This window comes from Euprymna scolopes, chromosome 45, assembly GCF_053919585.1.
Source record: "Euprymna scolopes isolate OS-2025 chromosome 45, ASM5391958v1, whole genome shotgun sequence".
NCBI classification, from domain to species: Eukaryota; Metazoa; Mollusca; class Cephalopoda; order Sepiida; family Sepiolidae; genus Euprymna; species Euprymna scolopes.
The window spans coordinates 49,312,586-49,318,886 of NC_136526.1; positions in this window are offsets into that span (position 1 = coordinate 49,312,586).

A 6,301-nucleotide genomic window follows, 5' to 3' on the forward strand; every position below is an offset into this window, starting at 1 on the left:
AGTGAAACCTCACATTTTTTAAATTTTGTCATGAAAAGATTGAATACCTACAACAATTTTTTCTGCTTCATTCAATGTTTTCTTTTTTAGATTAAATTAAAAAATCACTCCATAAAGAGGAAATAAAATTTATTAAATCAAGAAGTCCTGTACTTCTTAAAGAGAATAAAAAAATGGAAAATCGTTTGCGTAGAATTTTTTTAACAGCAAAAACTTCAAGTTACGATAGCCCATTTTATTAACTTTTGTTTACAGCTAGCAATAGAAAAAGAGATAAATTCTGGCGAAGTTCTCGAATAAAAGGAGACATTTGTCTCCCTTTCTTCCAGTTCTTAAACATCTGATATCGCGGTATTTTTTAATCCTTGCTTATAAAGTATTTTATTTAAAAAGGACATGGAATATAAAATATAAATATGGATGAATTCTAAACAATGAAGAATGGAAGTACCCATTGATTAGTATTTTTTATAGGTAAGTGATTTTTTGGAATTTATATATATATATATATATATATATATATATATATATATATATATATATACTATATTCGAAGTAAGTTAAAATTCATTGATTTTCTTTACATCTTTTTTAAAAGAAAACCGATTCAAAAACAAATATTGCATATTTTGCTATTAAACCTGTTATTATTTTAAAATTTGGTCTTTGCTTCTTTTATTGAAAAAAAAAATTAGGGTTAGAATTTTATCTTTCAAGTAGTTATAAGATTCGAGAGATTGTAAGTCTAATTATTCAAGTTTTATCACACATTTTTTAATGGCGATTTTCTGACACTGCTAGTTCAGGACTATGTTCCTAGTTAATTGTCTCACCAGGTGGGCAGAGTTAGATATACGATCAGTTTTTAATGTAGAGAAAAGTCAGTTATCATTCAAACACTACCGTGTTTGAATATATGGTTAAGTGACAGTTTTAGTCATTTAGAACCACTTTAAAGCTTCATAGTTCACTCATTTTTCGACCAAATTTTAAACAAGTATTACGGTTTGTTGATCACCTTCTCAGCTATATAGTGAAAATTTTTTTAATTTTCGTTCAGTAAAACAAAAGTTATGATGAATTTACTGGTGTTCAAAATTATAAAAATTCATGAGGAGGTGAGCGACATTTTTATGACTGGGTTCAATAGCAACTACAGTGCTTCAGCAACTACTGTTGCTACCAATTCACCGCTCTCACAAAAAGAGAAGTAACAAGTGAAACAGAGAATGAAAGAATTAAAGGGAGATAATTGGGTGAATTTCACTAAAAGCAGACGAGTGCCGTACATTGTTATTACATATATGTTTATGTTATGTTTATGGGGGCGAAAAATAAGACTGAAATTAAACAAAGAACAAGTGAATTTACTGGAAGCCTGGAAAATCATGGATTACAATAGAAAACTGCGAGCAGTAAAAGTAATATGGTTAAGCTTAAACATGAAAAAATAAAGGATTAGTTCTTAAAACTGGAACAAAAAAGGACAAGATATTCTAGTAAAAAATATAAAAAAAATTATAACTTAAAATATTGCAGCATTAAGAACGGATTATATAATGTTATAAATTAAATTTAAACAAAAAACTGTTAATGCTGCAATATTTTACGTTATAAATTTATTATATTTTTACTAGAATATCTTGTCCTTTTCTGTTTCAGTTTTAAGAACTAGTCCTTTATTTTTCATGTTTAATCTTAACCATATTACTTTTCATGCTCGTATTTTTCTAATGTAATCTAAAATGTGTCACTTAAACTTTGAATAAAAATAAAACTGTCTCAGTCTAGAAAGATTTCGGCTTCACTGACTGAGAACAGATTAGACTGTGCAGTTTAAAACAGATACTACACTTTGTTTCTAGTCAATGTTTGTTGGATTCGTGCAAACAAAATACATGTAATGCTGCAGCTTAATGATAACTACAGATTTAAATTAAATTTGAAAAGTTGTGTCTGTTCCCAACATGAACACGTATCTTATGTGTGATATCAGTACCAAGAGAATGCGTCTGTCTTCCCTGAGTCATTGTGAAACACACATTTTTTATTAACCTGCACAACTTGTTCAAAATCATGGTGCTGTTGGTACGGGTTTAGGTTCTTCCAAGTCCCAAAAGTACCGACCAGCTTTAATAATTACTAAACATACAACAAGTATAAACGACAAGAATTTATTAACAAACATGAAAACATAACAACACTGCAATTCAGAACATTAAGGTAAAAAGATTACTCACTTCAATAGTGGGGTTTACGGGAGGAGTGAGGACTGTATTCTAGAGTTGTACTCTGCCTGTCCAACATTGTCTTTTAGGAGAAGAACTTTTTGCGTCCGTGCCTCATGTGTACGGACTCTTCTCTTCTTTTCTCAAGGGACCTCACTCCTTACCCTACACCGGTAATCCGGTGCTCTTATTTATTCCCCTACAGTGCTAACACTTCTATAAAATTGGTAACAGATTATCTGAGAATATGTATTAATGTTTGGCTCAAAAATCTTTTCCAACCACAGCCTCATTCTCATCTTCATCAATGATCTCCAAAGCAACATGCAATGATCATTTTTTGATTTTTATACAGATGACACGACTGTCTATTGCAACACTGCGAAAAACATCAATGAACAAATCCTTTTTGATTCTATATTTATAAACTTCGAGTACATCATAGGAAAAATGTGTCTGGTTACTTTTAATGCATCCAAAACCAAGCATCGTTTCTTTTAATACTAATGATTTTATTCAAATGTTGATTCAATTGAACTGAATGGCTCTCTACTCGAAGATATCCTGTTTTGATGAGGGACAGAATTTTTATTTGATGCACCCTTCGAGATAGGTTAATCGAAAAACTCATCATATAAATGTTTGATTCTTACCATTTTTTAGTTTACTTTTGCAACATCATCTGCAATGTATAAATGAACATAGCTTTAATGAAAAACAACGTGCATATGTTTATATATATATATATATATATATATATATATATATATATATATATATATATATATAATGTATATATATACACATATATATATATGTATATAATGTATAAATAAACATAGCTTTAATGAAAAACAACGTGCATATGTTTATATATATATATATATATATATATATATATAATGTATATATATATAATGTATAAATAAACATAGCTTTAATGAAAAACAACGTGCATATGTTTATATATATATATATATATATATATATATATATATATATATATGTATATATATATATAATGTATATATATACATATATATATGTATATAATGTATAAATGAACATAGCTTTAATGAAAAACAACGTGCATATGTTTATATATATATATATATATATATATATATATGTATGTATATATAATGTATAAATGAACATAGTTTTAATGAAAAACAACGTGCATATGTTTATATATATATATAAATATATATATATGTATATATAATGTATAAATGAACACAGTTTTAATGAAAAACAACGCGCATATGTTTATATATATATATATATATATATATATATATATATATATATATATATATATATATATATATATATATATAATGTATAAATGAACATAGCATTAATGCAATACAACGTGCATTTTATGTTTTGTTTCTATTGAACGACGATTGGATGCAACGCATTAAAGGTCAACATTTTTGTTCACTATAAACAACTAACCAGTTTTTTCTTGATCACTTACCCATGAATCATGAATTATTTGAACTGTTAGTCATTTGGTCTTCATTTTTGACCCCCCCCTCACCGACAAAATTCACTCTTGTCCGTTCATCCGTTCCTCTGTCCGCACTTTTCTCAAAAACTACTGGGAATTTTTTGGAAATTTTGTACAAACATTAAACATGATATGAGTAAAAATGTAACAGAAAGGATTTCCCAGTAAAACTCCGGTGGCCTCCCCTAAGGGGTGCCTTTCGGGTTAAAATGACTAAAATTGACACTTTTGTGCTTATTAAAAAAAAATTGATGCCTTGAATTTATATAAAACTTTCTGAAGAGTTGTAACTAACTGATTCCTATATAATTTTGTTTATCTATACTCCACGATAACTCTTGGGTGTGCCCCAGGGATTATTTTAGGGCTAATAAAAACACTCCATTTTAGAACTCTTCTACAATGTCTGTCCACAATTTTCTGTCTTTGTCTATTTAGCAGTTTTGCATGGTGCTGAACTCAAATTTAAATATGTTAAGACCTTGGAGACATTTGGGGCTAAATGGGGTTGGGGCGGAAATGATGGACTTTGTCATTTTTTAATGCTAAATTTAGTCATTTCTTAATACCTCGTTCAATGTGAACACACGGGGTACCATGAATTCTTCACTTATTTGTATTTATTTGCATCTGAAAGTCGGACACAACGTTGGTTTTAAATGTGCTGAAAATTGCTCGTCGACTAGGTGAACTCTGATTTGGAATAGAAATCAGTTGTATTAATCGAGTTTTGTTGCAATATGTTCGCCAATTTTATTTAATTTTAAATGCAGATATTGTATCGGAATTGTTTTTTTTATACTTCTTATTTTTAAATATATATCTTTATTTTTAAATATATATCTAATATAAGTATCAATTCGAACATCAGAAAGCAGATGAAAATCGACATAGCAAGAGTAATTTTTGTCCAATTTTTTTCTGGGAAATAAAAGCAACCACGTTATAATCCATGGAAGACAATATTTGTAATATTTTGCTTTGTCTCTTTTAAAATCTTAAAAAATTGCTTTGAATAAAATAATGATTTTATTTGTAATATTCACCAAAGAGATTGGCGTTGACACCATTTGGCACGTGCAGGTTAACACCATTAATTAATTTCAGAAAGCCATTCTTAACATAAGCAAGGAACCATTTTTAACTCTACTGAAATCTATTAATCTAAAAAAAATTGATTTGTTTGGTGCTACTAAACTGCACTAGTGCCATCTTTTGAATCATCCTATTTAACGATTAAAATATTGGTGATCAATAAAATAACGATGATTTCATTTGTAATATTCAAAAATATATTGTTCTCGTCGGCTTTTTCTGGTCTTGTCTTCTATAAATAGTGAATTACAATCGCTGTAATTTATATATATATAATTTCTTCAGTGGTGAAAAAACCGGACTAGAGTGCTCAATGTGTAGCCAGAGCAGTAGCAGTATATAGGAAATTTATTGCTGTGAGTCCAGAACGAATTTACATATTGTTTCCGCTAGGAAGATATCCTCTGAAGATGAGGAGAGATCCGACCAGATTCGTCAGAATTCATAGATGGACAGAGTTTTAATACCAATAAGAATGGAAAAAATCGTTGCAGTTGAAGGGGAGTTAGATTAGAAGGGGGGAAGTGGGAGGGGGGAGTTGGAATTTAAAGTAGTAGGAGTGTATATAATGAGAGAGGGGGTAATTATTAAATATTAAGTTTGGTTGAAATAAAATAGTTTCTTATTGGCTAATTTGATTGCTAGGTTTTGATTGCTATTGTTTTAATTACGTCTTTATCATAATCTGTACTGACTTGCTGTTCTGTTTATTATTTACTTGTTTACAACTAATTATTTAATTTACCATCTACATTATTTAACTAATTATTTAATTTACCATCTATATTATTTAACTAATTATTTAATTTAACATCTATATTATTTACCTAATTATTTAATTTACCATCTATATTATTTAACTAATTATTTAATTTACTATCTACATTATTTAACTAATTATTTAATTTAACATCTATATTATTTACCTAATTATTTAATTTACCATCTACATTATTTAACTAATTATTTAATTTAACATCTATATTATTTAACTAATTATTTAATTTACCATCTACATTATTTAACTATTTAATTTAACATCTATATTATTTACCTAATTATTTAATTTACCATCTACATTATTTAACTAATTATTTAATTTACCATCTACATTATTTGACTAATTATTTAATTTAACATGTACATTATTTAACTAATTATTTAATTTAACATCTATATTATTTACGTAATTATTTAATTTACCATCTACATTATTTAACTAATTATTTAATTTACCATCTACATTATTTAACTAATTATTTAATTTAACATGTATATTATTTACCTAATTATTTAATTTACCATCTACATTATTTAACTAATTATCTAATTTAACATCTATATTATTTACCTAATTATTTAATTTACCATCTACATTATTTAACTAATTATTTAATTTACCATATACATTATTTAACTAATTATTTAATTTAACATCTATATTATTTACCTAATTATTTAA